The 15,767-nt window shown below is 43.9% G+C and overlaps 1 protein-coding gene and 1 long non-coding RNA gene across 2 annotated transcripts in view; one reads left to right on the forward strand and one right to left on the reverse strand.

The window, feature by feature from the left end:
- The window catches only part of LOC110040361 (uncharacterized), a 237,806-nt gene extending 234,517 nt beyond the window's left edge, over nt 1–3,289 (forward strand). Inside the window, exon 2 of the long non-coding RNA XR_016203870.1 lies at nt 3,140–3,289. This is a non-coding gene — a long non-coding RNA (uncharacterized LOC110040361). The remainder of the gene's footprint in view (nt 1–3,139) is intronic.
- Nucleotides 1–15,767, reverse strand: part of LOC149098671 (uncharacterized) — a 221,759-nt gene that overhangs the window by 155,664 nt on the left and 50,328 nt on the right. The window lies entirely within an intron of this gene.

A 15,767-nucleotide genomic window follows, 5' to 3' on the forward strand; every position in this document is an offset into this window, starting at 1 on the left:
GAAGCCACATCAGCCTTTGCTGGCTTTCATGCAGGTCCACTATCCTAATCGAATTGGACTCTGGAGTGTTGGTTTTTGCACAGGCGGCCCAAGCTCACAATGCGAGAATTTTTTTTTTTGTGATCTTTATGCGAACTTCCAGCGCGCGAAACGTGACACGGTTACCGCCGACATCTACTATTACATAACGATCGAGTTTGGTTACGCGAAACGTGACCTTTGCCTTGCAGTATGTGGTGGTGTTGTGTTACAACGGTTTGAATTTATAAAGGTTTGTACGGGGAAAAACGGTAATCGACATTATAGCTGAAATTTTGGTATTTTTGCAATAAAAATGACTCACCTCAATGCCTTGTTGTCTTTTCTATTGTCATCTCGCTTCTCAGCTCGATCCGAAGCCTTTTAAGCAAGTTATCGCTTAATAGTTTTCCTCTACTAAGAAAGAGTAAAGGCTACACACTCGATTCTGGACTGACCCCCGCTCGAAGCGAAAAAAAAAACACTGAAATCCCGCCAGCCGCCCCAGTTCCTCCGCAGAATCATAGTACAGGTTTAAGCGCTCCCTTGCAGTTAAATTCCAAGCCAAATTCATCTCCACAGCGCACGATACAAAGCTCTGAATCGAAGAAAGCTAACCATCCGGAATCAGTGATCATGCTGCCGGCAGCATTCGAGGACACATTCGAAACCCGAGCAGAGTGCCGGGCTAACAAATTGACCCTGACCAGGGAAAGGGAGCGCACAGTTCTCGACAAGCCAGGTACTTTGCTCCACGGTTCCCTGGGAAGATTTTTGTCCAGGCCGCCAACGGAGCATTGTTGTGACAAGCCAATCAAAGCAACGACTAGACGTGTTTAAAAATGTGAGATACTTTAATAACTGTCAGAGAAAACCCTTTACGCGATCTCGAATAGATAAATCTGTTGGCACTGTCCGTACCGAAACCTGTTTCAAATATTTTCTTTGGTACGGAAAAGTACACCGTTAAAGGACAAAATTTGATACTGAAAAATTGCTAAATCTAGAGTAAGACATAATATGACTGTGATGCAGCAAAACTAAAGCAAATTTCCTTAGCTATTATGACATGTGCCGCGAATATTCAGTAATATTCAGTGCACACTTACATCTTGGCTAACGACCTTCATTCCTCTACACTTTGCAAAGCAGTAACTCCACAAACAAACTGTCTATTTCAGATCTTCAAAAGATCTTAACATAAACTAGATGAGCTCTGTTGATGATAGTGATCCACGAAGATTTATCTATTCGAGATCGCGTAAAGGGTTTTCTCTGACAGTTATTAAAGTATCTCACACAACAACAAACTCAATCGGCACATATGGCACCGGCCCGACCGAGTTTTAAGCAACAATCACACTATTATCTGTAGGAATGACGTCAGGTCTGCATGCCATAAATCCGGCCTAAATAGCTTATAGGTTGATATTGTAACAACTTATCAGACAGTGTCATAAAAGTCTTTGAAGAAACAGACGTTTCGGGTGTATAATCCTTCTTCAGTGTTCAGCAAACCGTTATACCGTTATCCCATAAATCCTGCCGCATATGACATTAGCTGACATTAATTACCACTCGATGTCAAACAGAATTAGCAGTATGCCTCCAACAAACAAGAATAGAGATTCGATGGAGACCGTTTGCAAACTCTATAACAACTATGTTAAATTATTTTATCCAGCTGCTATCTTTTTTATTTATTTATTTATTTATTTATTTATTTTTATTATTATTTTTTTTTTTTGCAGGTTTTTCGGGGCAACTTTGATCGAGACTCCATTGTTACTCAAAAGATCTTCCCGCCATTCCATGCTCGTTTTGTCCGCATCCATCCGTTGAAATGGACTAACCATGTCTGCGTGCGCACTGAGCTATCGCGGGGCATATTATATTCGTGTGATCGAAGAGCATTAGTACGTGGCGGGGGGGTGCACGGTTTATGGAGTATTGGAATATCCTGCTTGCTTACATTTTGACAAGGTAGTGAAAAAAGGTCGGTTAGTGGAAAGCGTCAAGTTTCCTTTCTTTTCTTTGGAGTTCCATGCTTGTGGGTGAAACTGACACGTCAAAAGGCTATACGTTCATTATTGGTTGACAAAATCACCTTTTAATTTTTGGCAAATAGGAAATGAGATAACTACGAAGTCATCTCAAAAGCGCCCCTTTTCAGATACACAAATTACAAACTGTTGCGACTTTGCCTGTTCTGCCAACTTCAAGATGGAAACCTGGTTCAGGTCTTAAGCCCTAGCCAAATGGACTCGCAAGTAGTCGCACGTAGCCGCAAGTTGAACTCGTTTGTTGGGTGACCAAACGGACTCGCACGTTTTCACGGAAATGCCATGCAAGTCGCACAAAAAACAAAACAAAACAAAAACAGAAACATTTCAAGCCTACTGGCTTTGTCCCGCGCGGCCAAAATCCTGTATTTCATTGGCTAATAGGTTGTTAAACAACTTTCGTTGACTTGGGTTGGGTGGCCAAACGGCGAAACACTTGTGTCGACTTGCGGGCAAATTTGATCTCAACCAAAATGAGCGCAAGTCATCGCAAGTCAACGCAAGTGCACGCAAGGCCTCGCCAAACACAGTTGCAAGTACACTCAAGTTTTCAACTTGCATCTACTTGCGAGTCTGTTTGACCAGAACTTTAAACGATTGATCGAAAACAGTTTACGGGGGATATAAGGTCTTCCATTCGGTTCCTATCGCGTGTTATCCCACAAGCTTCTGCTCCGGATTCCAACTTCTGTTTGTTATGTATTTCACCCTTGCGTTATAATACAAGTGTCTTTTAATTTCTGTGAATTTTTCTCAAAAAAATGATTCAAAACTTTATTGAACAGATTTTCTTTCGCCACAACAATAAAGTACAGAGACACTACGCAACTTTCAAAAGCGTTTAGAAATGATAAATTTGAATCTCCGGTTTCTTGAAGTAGTATATTTCATACGAGAGAGAACATTTTATCACATTTCCAAACATTGAGAAGAGAATTGACAACAAGACTTGCAGCAAGTATTTTTCACCAAATTCGAGGGTTTTGGAAATTTGATGATCCACTGTCTCAGTTGTTTGATATATCTTCTCAGTCGAAACTAAATAATTTTTTTTTCAGGGAATCTGAGGAAGAGAAAAGCTCAGTCAGGCGCTGCTGACACGGGAGACGGTGCAATGACTTGAAACACACGGAGTAGTCGTAGGGGTTTTGTTTGGAACATCTTCAAGTTCGTAGAGTATAGAATAAAGAGCTTTCCAAAATCAAAAACAGTTTATATCATTTCTTTGTAACTAAATTATAAATCGAGTCACTTTTCTTTCTTAGATAGTGTCCGCTACTATGGAGTTTACATTTAAAGCATTTTATCGCCCTGTTCTTGGGATTCACTTGGATGAACTTCAGCTGGGTTATTATGCAGCAATTTGACAGTGATAGTTCGATATCAATTTGTTGCCTTCTTTTAAATCTGTTTCAGACGTTCGGTTACTTGGAAACTTCTGGGAAAGCGACGGGAGAGAAAAGTGGGAAAAAGTGCCACGCTTTTTCACTGCTCCCCGAGTAATCGAACTAATGGATCGCTACCCTTGTATATTTTCCCTCCCAACCCGCCACCCCTACTTCACCCCTCAAAAATTAGCTAAGATCTATACGTCATACACGTCTGTAACCAGCCATGGACTCCCATTTAAGAAGGGCTTATAATTTCCCAGTCTTAATGAATGAAGAATTATTGCTTCAAATATAAACAACATACTCAATTGCGGGCGAGCCTGTAGAAACATTCCCTGGCTATTTCACACCAAAATGGTGAAAATCTCCCATAATAAACGTGCCCCACATACCCATACAGCGTATACAAGTATGTCAAGTTGTACTTACAAAACTCTCCGTGCACTTACCTGACATCTTCTTTGCTTTGAAAAGTTTGTGTCTTATTATACAGCTTTCACAATTTATGGTCAGCAATTCAAAAGCGCGTTTTTTTTTCAACCAAATATCAAGAAGTTCAAAATTTGTGCAAGCATTTGCTTTATTTCCCGTCAACCTGTTATCCTATTACTCTTGCTAACATCCAACTTTCCCGTTTTAAATAGCGTAATTTATTTAGTACGTCCCAGTGATTTTTTTTCCCGAAAATCGGGTGCCGCTAACGTCTTCAAAATGTAAACCTCTTACTTTTCCCAGACCTGAAACACCAGCAACCTTGGTTGCAGTGATAACAACATCGGCGGAAATCTTCTTGTAAACGTGTATTTAGCCGTTCAAGATAAAAAACGGGGCGCGACGCGCGAGCATGGTAACAAGACAAAGCAATTTTGCCTTGTCCCCAAGCTTCTCTCCTTCGTCCAAGTCAATTCGTGTTGGATGCCCTTGGAGTCGTGGTACTGTTCCTCTGCCTCTTGAACATCAAACCCTGTACTTCATGTCTCGATCTTTTTGCCAACGAGGTGCAAGGTAGGCTCGATTTGCGCCGCTCTCTCGTGTCTGGTCTACGTTCCTCGGGGGAAGAGCGCGGGCTCCTTTCCCGATCACAGCGGTTGGTAATAGAGCTTAGTTCCCTTGAAGCGATGAAATATCTGTCTTGCGACTTCTATCTTTCATTCTGATCATAATTTTTTGTAACGAAAAGTATAAACAGGTAGACCTGTCGAGTCGCAACAGGAGACTGAATTGCGTTCGTATATGTTTTAAAAGTTATGAGGTCTGAAATTTTTTCAAGGGTCTGAGTTTTCGAGACACCGGATGGTCTCGGTTTTTCAAGGGTCTGAGGTCTGAGTTTTCGAGACACCCACGCAGCTGGTGCTGGTTTTGTTGTTGTTTGGCTGCTTTTGCTGTTTCGGGAAGGAGAGAATTTTATACGGTTTAGGTAAAATATATCTGTAATTGAATTGTATTTATTAATTTTCAACACAAGAAATGATGTTCTTTTCAAAATCTCAGTCTCGAGTTTATTCTTAAAATATTCTTAAAATTTCGCAAATTTCAACCTCATTATTCTTATAAAATGTATTGTAACAAAAAAGAGTGTATAACCATAGAGCCTCTATTTAGCCTCCATCATAATCTTCCCATACGTATGGTCTTTAGATTTTTTTCCACCCCAAAGTGGTAATGCAATATTCAACATTAGCAGCAACAAAGCGAAGATTCGCTCCTACATCAATCATCTTTTCGAGACACACGGCTTCACCCGTCCCAATACTTTTCATTCTTATTTTGCCGTGCGCTCGTCCCAGACGCCCCTTCACTGTGGACAACAAACACAAGATAAACTCTTCCGCGGGTTAGACAAAACTCTTTATTGCGTTTGATTGAAAGTAAATTATTCTGCAAAGGTGTCTACATACCTCTTTTGCAAAATATTCATACGGCTAGCTAATTTTTGAAAGGTAACCTTGCCAAAGAGCTATAAAACAACTGTACATTCATTTTCTCTTTTCCTTATTGTTGAATTTATAAATACACAAAAATATGTTTCTAACATATTTATAAATGGTCGCACAGGCATGCAATTAAGAAAGTCAAATCTACAAATAACTATGAATTAGAAACTTTAATCTATGGTCAAGAATGGTTCGACGAGACAGACATCTTTAAACTGACGTTGACGATGTTGTTTTCAGTGACGTTACCACTAGAATTAGTAGGAACAGCATCCTTGATTGCAATAGCTTAACCGGTATTTCACTGCAGTTACTCCGACAAAATCTAAACAAAAATTATTTATGATATAAGCAAGTCAACTTAACACTTTCACTAATATTCTTTGAAAAACTACTAAAGTTCATTTCATGAAAGAAAGTACAAGCTTCCTTTCCTAGTTTTCACTGACTAATGAAACATTCATGACGGAACTCGAAAGAGCTGTACCAACACTCGTCCACGCCTCGTGTTTCCACAGCATTTGCGTTTTCTCAAACATCCACTCGTGTTCAATTTCTAAAATTCACAATGACAATTTTTCCTTGGCGACAGACGACATAATCTTTGACAAAGTCTCAATGTACTCTTGACCATCAAGTCTAGTACTTACAACTTTAGCAGATAACGGTCTAATTACCTGTGCAAAACGTAGTTACAAATTAGCAACGATCCAATATAATAAACTCTACATCCATTGAAAACATTTTGTTTAATGTTGCTACTGTGTTAATGAATCGCAAAGTGACCATCACTTTCTTTTTTTCACCAGACCTTTCATTATTACAGTTTTCACCTACATTACGTGCAAAAATTTTCGGATGATTTTAATTTCAAAGCAGCTAGTTTCCTTTATGGAGAGAACTCTAATTGAGACACTGCTTCAGATACTAATCGACTTAGATAGAATTTTTCTTATTTTCCCGTCGATGTATCTGTAAAACCTTCAGGGTGCAGTAAAAATATCATTTTCGCAGATGTTGTTTCAGTCTTAAACGTGTTTTGTAGGCATAAATTTACGTTAGCTATGTTTCAGGCAAGTGTCCGAAATTAAACGTCCGAAATTTGAACGTCCCAATTTTTTTTGCGAGTTATTTATCCTCGGTTCATCGTTAATTCACACAGGCATTTATTAACCATTCTTCCTGTTTGTAAAACATTGGCTTGAGGAATAAGCGACGATGACATTGAAACGTCAAAGATTATGTATTAAATGAAATATTCTCTTTGCCATTTCCTTAGCTTTAAATCACAAACTTTAGCAAGGTACAGGCCTTCATTTTCAGGACAAAGTGCAAAATGAAAAGATGCTTTAAGGCTAGCAAATGCACAATGTTAGGCTTGGTTGAAACACCGCGCTATCGTCATATTGAATTCAGTTCACTGTAGTAAAAATATGGCGGCTCTACATTTTACCACAATACGCTGAGAACTAAACACAGTCAGAAAAACCAACCACAGACGTATTTTTGCGACATTCGTTCGTATACTAACACATTGTGTGAAGGTTTGACTAAGTTTACAGAACTTTTCTGTACGTTTTTTACGGTTTTCGTCCGTCAACAAGTATGGATAAATGTACTCAGAGTCGCCATCGTTTAGTGAAATGGCCTAGCTCACCAAGAGTCTGTCCGTTACTCAGTGGTTAGAGCGCACGACCGGTATCTGGGAGGTCATGGGTTAGAATCCACAGTCATGCAAAGCTGAACTTAATTCATCAATGGAGTTCTCCATGATGAAAGCACGACGCTTGAACCAGGCCGTAAGCAACATAACATCAAATGAACATCCTGCACGCCCAAATACAAACTGACAGAAAACAGTTTAAAGATCTTGAATTGAAGCTTTCGGAAGAAACAAATGTAATGATTTAACAACTGTCACAGACAGTGGACTCTCACATTAAATTAGAGCTAAAACAAGTTATCTTACCCACAATGATTTATCTTGTTTGTCAGGTGAACATTTTTAACTTTGAAAACGCGTTCATCTGGGGCGGGGACTAGAACAGAAAATCTACGGGGTTTGGGAAAGATTCGGTCAGCATGTACAGAGGATCGCGGGCGCACCGAAACACCCACGTCTGGAAAATAAGCTTGGGTCTCATGCTATGATCACCCAATTGTTTCCCGAGAATGATAAACTTACTCAGTTCCGAGAAGTGTCCAGCAAACATCGCAAAAGCAAGACATGCACGTGAAATAAGCAATGTCTGTAACACACATATATAATGAGGGTTCTGGCACAGCACTCACACAACACAGTGCAAGCACAACGCAACTCCTCATCTGAAGATTCGGAGTTGCGTTGTGCTTGCACTGTGTTGTGTTCGCTTGTGACCAGAACCCTCATTATATGTGTGTGTGTGCTCTGCCAGAGCTGCGTGTGTGTGCTGTGCCAGAAATGCGTGTGTGGCGCACAGCACAGCAAAAAAGCGGGTCCAGCGAAGCTGCAACGTCTGTAATTAATATGCGCAGAGTGCCCTTCACTTGTATATTCAAATATGTGCCATAAAAATTTTCCTATTGGAGAAGTGCATGCTCAGTGTATACGCCGTCATGGCTGCCGCAAGATACTCGTCCGATGTTCTGCAGATGTTCTACGGCCAAATACCGAGGGAGGAAAGAACGAACCTTCCCGAGCTGTTGAACCCAGATCTTACCGCATTGTACGACGGGTTCCAAATATCTCAAAACAATTTCCAAGAATGGCTCCGTGTGTGGAGAATGGCGATATCCGAAAGTAACCCGAACAATAAAGATCTTTTGAAGTTCGCAAGAGAAAACAAAGAAAAGATCACCGATTTGGTCGAACAAGAAACCCTTGGGTTAAATAGCGTAAAAGTAAGTTTCGGGTTACAAGTAAAGTTCTCAATAGAAAGAAACGGTGAAACGCAATTCATGGAGCATTATTTCAAAGACGACGAACCGCACGTTTTCAAAAGGAATGATGAGGACCTGATAAAACAAAAATTTGATGAATTCATTGAAAACGCAAAAGGAGAAATAGAACACTGGACCGAATTGGGATCGGGATGGGCGGTTGAGAGGATACAAATCGCGTACGTGAATGTTGCGCGCTACCAGCCGCTTCGCGGAGGGACCTATTTGCCTCTTCCAGCCAAACTGGCGAAAAAGAAGGCAATAATCAACGTGCAAAACAAAGACAACGAATGTTTGAAGTGGGCACTCAGAGCCGCTTTATTCCCTCCAAAAGATGGAAAGAACCCGCAAAGACCAAGCAAATATCCGGTCAATGACGGTATCAACTACGTAGGCATCGATTTCCCCACACCGGTAAAACAGATAGAAAAGCTCGAGGCACAAAACCCGAAACTCGCAATTAACGTATTTGGCTGGGAAAACGATTGTGTGATCGTGCACCAGTTAAGCCAAAAACAAGCGGATGTGCCGCGGATAAACATTATGTTAATCGAGTCAGGGGAAATCCAGCACTATTGTTACGTAAAAAGAGAAAGCGCATTGCTGTTCGATCAGACCAAGAACAGCAATGCAAAACACTTTTGCATGCTGTGCTTGACCGGTTTCTCAAGAGCAGACTTGCTGGTGGATCACAAAAAATATCGCAACGGTGTGAATGGCAGGCCGACAAGGATCGTGATGCCAGAAGAGGGGGAAAACATCCTTTCCTTCCAAAACTTCAAAAAACAGATGAAGGCGCCTTTCGCTATTTACGCGGACTTTGAGGCTCTTGTCAGAAAGATTCATGGCTGTGAGCGTGAGAGAACGCAAACAAGCTACACAGAGAAGACCGAAAGGCACGAGGCATGCGGTTATTCTTACCTTGTTGTGAGAAGTGATGGTGAAGTGGTAGGTTCCAACACTTACAGGGGTGAAAACGCGGTTGGGGAGTTTTTAAGTGCCATTATGCAGGAGGATGAGAAAATAAGAGAGAGTTTGGCCACACCAAAGCCGATTGAAATGGCGTGGAAGGACTGGGAAGACTTCAAGAAAGCGGTCGATTGCCACGTTTGCAACAAAGCTCTGATAAAAGACGAATTCATGGATTCTTTGCCCGTCTGGAACATTGAAGAAGAACCGGATGAAGAAGGCGTAAGAGAAAAATGGGGTTATTGGGGGCAAGGCCACAAAAAATGTTTCTACATGGCACAGAAAGAGAAGGAGAAGTGGGGATTTCAAAGGTTGAAAAGGCTGGAAGATGAAAACGACAAGTTAAAAGCAGAATCACAGGAAAACTGTAAGTACTGTGGAAGCCCTTCAGAAAAACTTCAGAGACGCGGTAAAGGACCATTGCCACATAACGGGCAGGTACCGCGGAGCCGCGCACGCCGAATGCAACAAGAAACTGCGAATTAACCCGAAGACTGACCCAATACCAGTCGTATTCCATAACCTGAGGGGCTACGACGTGCACCACTTGATGCAAGCGATGTCGAGGCTGGAGAAAGAGGTCAAATGTGTCCCAACAACATGGAGAAATATATCACATTCTCGGTCGGTAATCTTCGTTTCATCGACAGCTTGAACTTTTTGCAAGGGAGCCTTGATTCACTTGTAAGAGCGACACCGAGAGGCTTTGAAAATAACATCAACGATTTCGAAAGGCAGCGACCTGCTTTACAAAAATGGGATCTATCCTTACGAGTAAATGGACTCAAGGGAAAGATTCAGCGAGACAAGGCTTCCGGACGAAGAGAAGTTTCACAGCAAGCTGAACGACGAGCACATAACAGACGAAGAGTACGCGCACGCGCAGGCCGTCTGGGAGGCTTTTGGATGCAAAACGCTGGGCGATTACCACGATCTTTACGTGAAAACTGACGTCGCGCTGCTGGCGGATGTGTTTCAGAACTTCCGAAAACTGTGCCTTGATCAGTACGGGCTGGATCCGGCGCACTATTTCACGTCGCCAGGCCTCTCCTGGGACGCGCTCTTGAAAAAGACGGGGGTCGAGCTTGAGCTCTTCACAGACTACGAAATGCACCTCTTCATGGAAAGGGGGATGCGGGATGGAATCTCCATGGTGAGCAACAGGTACGCCAAGGCAAACAACCCGCAGGTACCGGGCTATGACCCCAGCAAGCCAAAAACAATACCTCCTCTATCTCGACGCAAACAATCTTTACGGATGGGCGATGAGCTTGCCTTTGCCGATAAGAGGTTTCAAGTGGAAACGCGAGTTGCCCACAGAGGAGGAGATTCTTGGGATGAAAGAAAACGCGAAGAAGGGGTGCATTCTCGAGGTGGAGCTCGAATACCCGCCAGAACTTCACGAGGATCACAACAGCTATCCCCTGGCGCCGGAGAAAAAGGCTGTAAAAAAGGAGTGGATGTCTGACTACCAAAAGGGGCTGATGAAAGACCTGGACCTGAAACCCCCGGACAGCAAGAAGCTGCTGCTGACGCTTCAAGACAAAAAGAACTACGTAGTGCATTACAGGAACTTGCAGTTTTATCTGAAGCAGGGAATGAAACTGAAGCGTGTGCACAGGGTGCTTGAGTTCGAACAAGAACGCTGGATGGAACCGTACATCCGGATGAACACACAGTTCAGGAAAAAAGCGAAGAGCGACTTCGAAAAGAACTTTTACCAGCTCATGAACAACTCCGTTTTCGGCAAAACCATGGAAAACCTGCGCAACCGCGTTGACATAAGAATAGTGCACAGCAACGAGGCGGGCAAAATAAGGAAATTGATCGCCAGCCCTTTGTACTCAAGGCACGTTTTATTCTCAAACGACATGGCGGGGATAGACATGCGAAAAAGCAGGCTGCTTCTCAACAAGCCGGTCTACGCGGGGATGACGATCCTTGACAACAGCAAGATCCTGATGTACAACTTCTTTTACAACGTGCTGAAAAAGAAGTACGGATCAAAGTGCGAGCTGCTATATACGGATACCGACAGCCTTCTGATTCTCATCGAAACAGAAGACGTCTACGAAGACATGAAAAACAGCATGGACCTTTACAACACGAGCGACTACCCGAAGGAGCATCCTCTCCACTCAAACAAAAACAAAAAAGGTCTTGGGCAAAATGAAAGACGAATGTGCGGGAACCCCCATCGCAGAGTACGTTAGTCTAAGACCGAAAATGTACTCCATCTTGAAGGCAGACGAAAAAAATATCAAAAAAGCGAAGGGCGTGAAAAAGAACGTTGTCAAGAAACAAATAACGCATGAACAGTACAAGGAAACGCTTTTCGGTGTGAAGCAGCAATGGCATGGAATGAATATTCTTCGGAGCGAGGGACACGAGATCTACGGTATGCATCTTAACAAAATTTCGCTTTCGCCATTTGATTCAAAGCGATGGATAGGTGACGACGGTATCCATACCAAAGCTTACGGATACACCTGCATGGATATATTGTCAACATTAACAGATGATGAACTTAGAGGGTTGGAAGCCGAAGTTTCAAAGTTGCTCTGGGGGTAACTGTGTGTTCGGAGGGACAACCAGCAGCTCTTCACGCACGAAGCCGCGCTTGGGACCGTCGCGCAGATAGTAGAGAACGGGGTGATCCGGTTTGGAAAAAGACCTTTCAATGCCGAAAACTTTCAAAGACCAGATTGGATCCGTCGCTCTTTTCACGCCCCCTTCGAGCTCGCCGGGCTGGTAGAGATAACGAACTTGGACAAGAGGGGGGAGGATTTTTTCGCGTTTCCCAACAGGCCTCGTGTAAGGTGTCGACGGCCTTGAATAAACGGCTTTTTCTTTGATGGCGACAGCGGGTTTCTTGCCGAGAAGGCTTGTGACCTCGTTGTTCAAAGCCGAGACAACTTCAGGAAGTCTTTTCACCCAGGCGGTGGACCGCTTGCCCTCAGGGAGAAGCATTTCCACGGCGTACTGGTGGCCGAACAAGCGCTCCGCCAGGGTGCGGTTGAAACGTTCGACAATGGCCTGGTTGCGGTGAATGTCAACGCGCCCGCGCCGGATATATGTTTTGTGCTTTTCCATCTGTTTCGTGACAGCGCCCATGAATTCGCGCCCGGGGTCAACCTGCAGCATTTCAGGCCATTCCAGAGGCGAGCGCTTGTAAATCTTCTGAAAGGCCAGGGCGACCTCATCAGAATTTTTCGAAGTCAGGGGTTCGGCCTCTTTGTAGCGGTTGGCCACGTCAACAACGGTCAGCGTGATTTGAAAACTTTGCGGCCGCGAGGGAACTTGTCGTGCGGCAGAAAAAGAAGGTCCGCCTGGTGGACCTTGTTGGGTGTGGGAACGTCGAATTTCGGCCGAGGAATCCACTTCGGCACGGGGAGAAATATCTGCCAGAGCGCTTGCCTGATGAGCCACTTTTTTGCGGCTTCTTCAGGTACCTTGGCGGTCTCGGCTAATTTTTTGATCGCGGCGATTCCTTTCCAGTAGCCCCTGGGGCTGTAGTAAATCTTCGCGAGTTTGGCGTCCATATAAGTAAGGCGTAAAAAGGTTTAAAGGAACCACACCGAGAGCTGAAAGTCTAACAATCTGCAGCTGTTTTTTCTTCCAACTTTCCCATGGCTTGTTTTAAGAAGCTTAACATTTCATCCGCGTAAATTTTATCCGCGCAATGATCCATACAATTTTCCAACAGCTCAATTTCTTTGCCTTTGACAATCTTGTTTTCCGAAATTTACTCCATTGATTTTGGAGCGCATTTCACAAAAAGTTGATTAAACTCAGGCAATTCCAATAATTTTTGCAAACCCTCCCAAGTTTCTTTGAAATTTTCGAAATTTTCGAAAAGCCAAAGTTCATTTGCTTTTGGGTTTGCTTCCAATATGGAAGCGTAACAAGACTTCTGCAAAGAGTCCATGGTATACAATGATCTTTGTTTTCTTCAACACGAAAGAAATATTCTGCCCAGAGAGCGCCGAAAATTTAAAGGTACTCGAAGGCCGCGTAGGTCAGAGCGAGCGCCCCAGCGCCCACGATTTCACCCTTTTTCTGCTGCTCGCTTGGCTGATAGAAATCTGAGAACTTGGGCTCCTTGGGGGGCACCATGTGTTCGTCAGGATGCACCTGGTTGTAGAGTTTGAAGGCATAGTCAATGTTGGTGAAGTTCTGCTTGGCCTGCTCCTTTTCTTGGGCGCTGGTCGCGATCCAGTCGAGAAGTTGTGTTCGGTCTTGCTCGTATTTGGCGTAAACAGCTTGATAAACTTCGAGAGCTTTGTCGTGGCGCTTCTTTTCTGCAAGCGCAGCTTTGTCGCCCCCGCCAAGTGCCCTCGCCAGATAATTGCCGCCGATAAAAGCCGTGGCGTTCAACACGGCCCCGCCAATCATGATCGCGATGCTCGCCATGGTTATATATTAACGGAATCTTTTTTCAAATCACAACTCATTCCTGTTTCCTCAAATGGTACCAAGTTGTTTGCAATCCAGTCGAGAAGGCCTTCGGGTTCGTTCTTGTATTTTTCTTTGGCGTTTTGATACGCCTCGGCGGCTCGCTGTTGACAATCTTTCAAAAACACCGCAGCTTCTTTTTAATTCACGTTTTCCTCGATCCAGCCGAAGTTGAGAAGTGAGCGCTCGAAACGCGCAAGAAACTCATTGAGTGCTTCGTCGTAGCTCTTTCCATCTTCTCTCGCGGATCTCTCAACAACCTCGTGAACGTCAACTCTTGCAATGCTTGCCATTGCGCGATAATATGACTTTTTTATTCAAAACGAAAAATTTCAAACGTTCATGGGGAGGATTTTCTGGTCCTCGAGGTAACTTTTGAGCCAAATGCTGCCAGACATGACGGCGGTGAACTTCACGTAATTCATCGGGCTGCTGCTGGGATCGGAAGTGAAATTCTCTTTCACAACCTTTTTTACGACCCAGCCGATGCCCGCGGCTAATCCCGTGAGAGTTGCGGCTTCAATGACGATCTTGACAAGCTTGTTGTCGGACATGGTGCTCGATATAAGTGAAGAACGAAAGTTCAAACCAAAATTAATTCTTCTTTCTGGGAATTCCAGGCAAAAGCTTTGTTTTGGTGATTCCGCACACAGCGCACTTCACTTTTAGCAGTCGCCTGTTGTTCTTTGTAGCAACAATTTTTGTCGTTCCTCGGACGTTCGGCGTTACTCGCCGGTCTTTCACGCAGTAGACTTCCATCTGAGTATATTTTTAAAAACTTTTCTCCAAACTGTGTGTATTTAATCTTCCTCCCCCCGCGGCTTCTTCTTCTCTTCTTATTTCTGATAGTCTTCTTCTTACTTCTTGGTCTATTTCTCTTTGTCTTTTTCTTTCTTCTGCACCCTTATCAGCAAACATTTCGCTGGTAAGTTGCTTCACCTTTTTGCAAGCTTTTGCAGTAAATTCGAACCATAATATCGAAATTCCGCCAATTGCGGCTGCATTGATGAGAGTATGAGCAATGTCAGACATCGTGATGTACATTACACGCAAAAGTTTAAATCATTTTTTAAAATGTATTTGGCCGTGTTGCGCGAGCAGGTTCTGGCTCAGGCGCGGGCTGCGACGCGAGCTCCGGCGTTTTGAATGTGCCGAACATGGACTTGAATTTGTCGAACGCGGACTTGGCCATTGCCTTGAGCTCTTCACGTGTGTAATAGAACCCGAGCATTGAGACGCCTATGCTGCCAATAGTAAGCCATTGGTTGGTGCTGGGCCAGCCGCTCTTTGGGCTTTCACCTTCTGTAGTCGGGGCTGGCTCAGGGACCGCCGCTGTGGCGGCTTTCGCTTCCTTTTTTTCCGCGTGATAAGCCTCGGCCGCTTTCTTCTGTTCTTCCCGGGCCAGCCGCATTCTTTCGGCAACCATTTTTCCAGCGGCCACACGCTTGGGGCTTTTTATGCGCTGCGTGGTTGCAGTCGGAATTGTCGTTTTCTGTGTGATATCGGCTGCAGGTGCTGCCTTGGTCTCGGCCTGAGGCGCCGTGACGGCAGGTGCGCTTTCGGATTGTTCGGCAGACATTCTGAAGCGAACCGTATTATAAGCAAATGAAAAAAGTTTAATTGTTAACAATTTGTAGGCAAGCGCTCAGCAGTTGTTGACGAATGCTGGCCAGTTATTCTGCAGTCGCTGAGCCGGGTACCTCATCAACGCCCTCAAGCGGATAGCCGTTTTCATCACGAGAAGGATGGCTCTGCTCTGGCAACTGCCGACTATAATCAATATGTTTTGTGGTGATCATCGCCACGTTGGCCACAGCAAGAAACCGGCCGTACTTCAAATAAAGGTTGCCGGCCAGATTGGAGAGCTGTATGTTTAAGATGAAGTCGTTTCTGAGTTCTCTTTGATAAGCCTCGATGTCTTCGATGTTTACGACCATTCCGACCGCTTTGGTTGCAAAAAAAATGAAGCTGTCGATCAGGCTATCTGTTGTCTTCGAGCCCACGTACGCCTCGTAGCG

The sequence above is a fragment of the Orbicella faveolata genome, unplaced genomic scaffold, assembly GCF_042242905.1.
Source record: "Orbicella faveolata isolate gen_17 unplaced genomic scaffold, um_ofav_v1 contig_46, whole genome shotgun sequence".
Classification (NCBI taxonomy): domain Eukaryota; kingdom Metazoa; phylum Cnidaria; class Anthozoa; order Scleractinia; family Merulinidae; genus Orbicella; species Orbicella faveolata.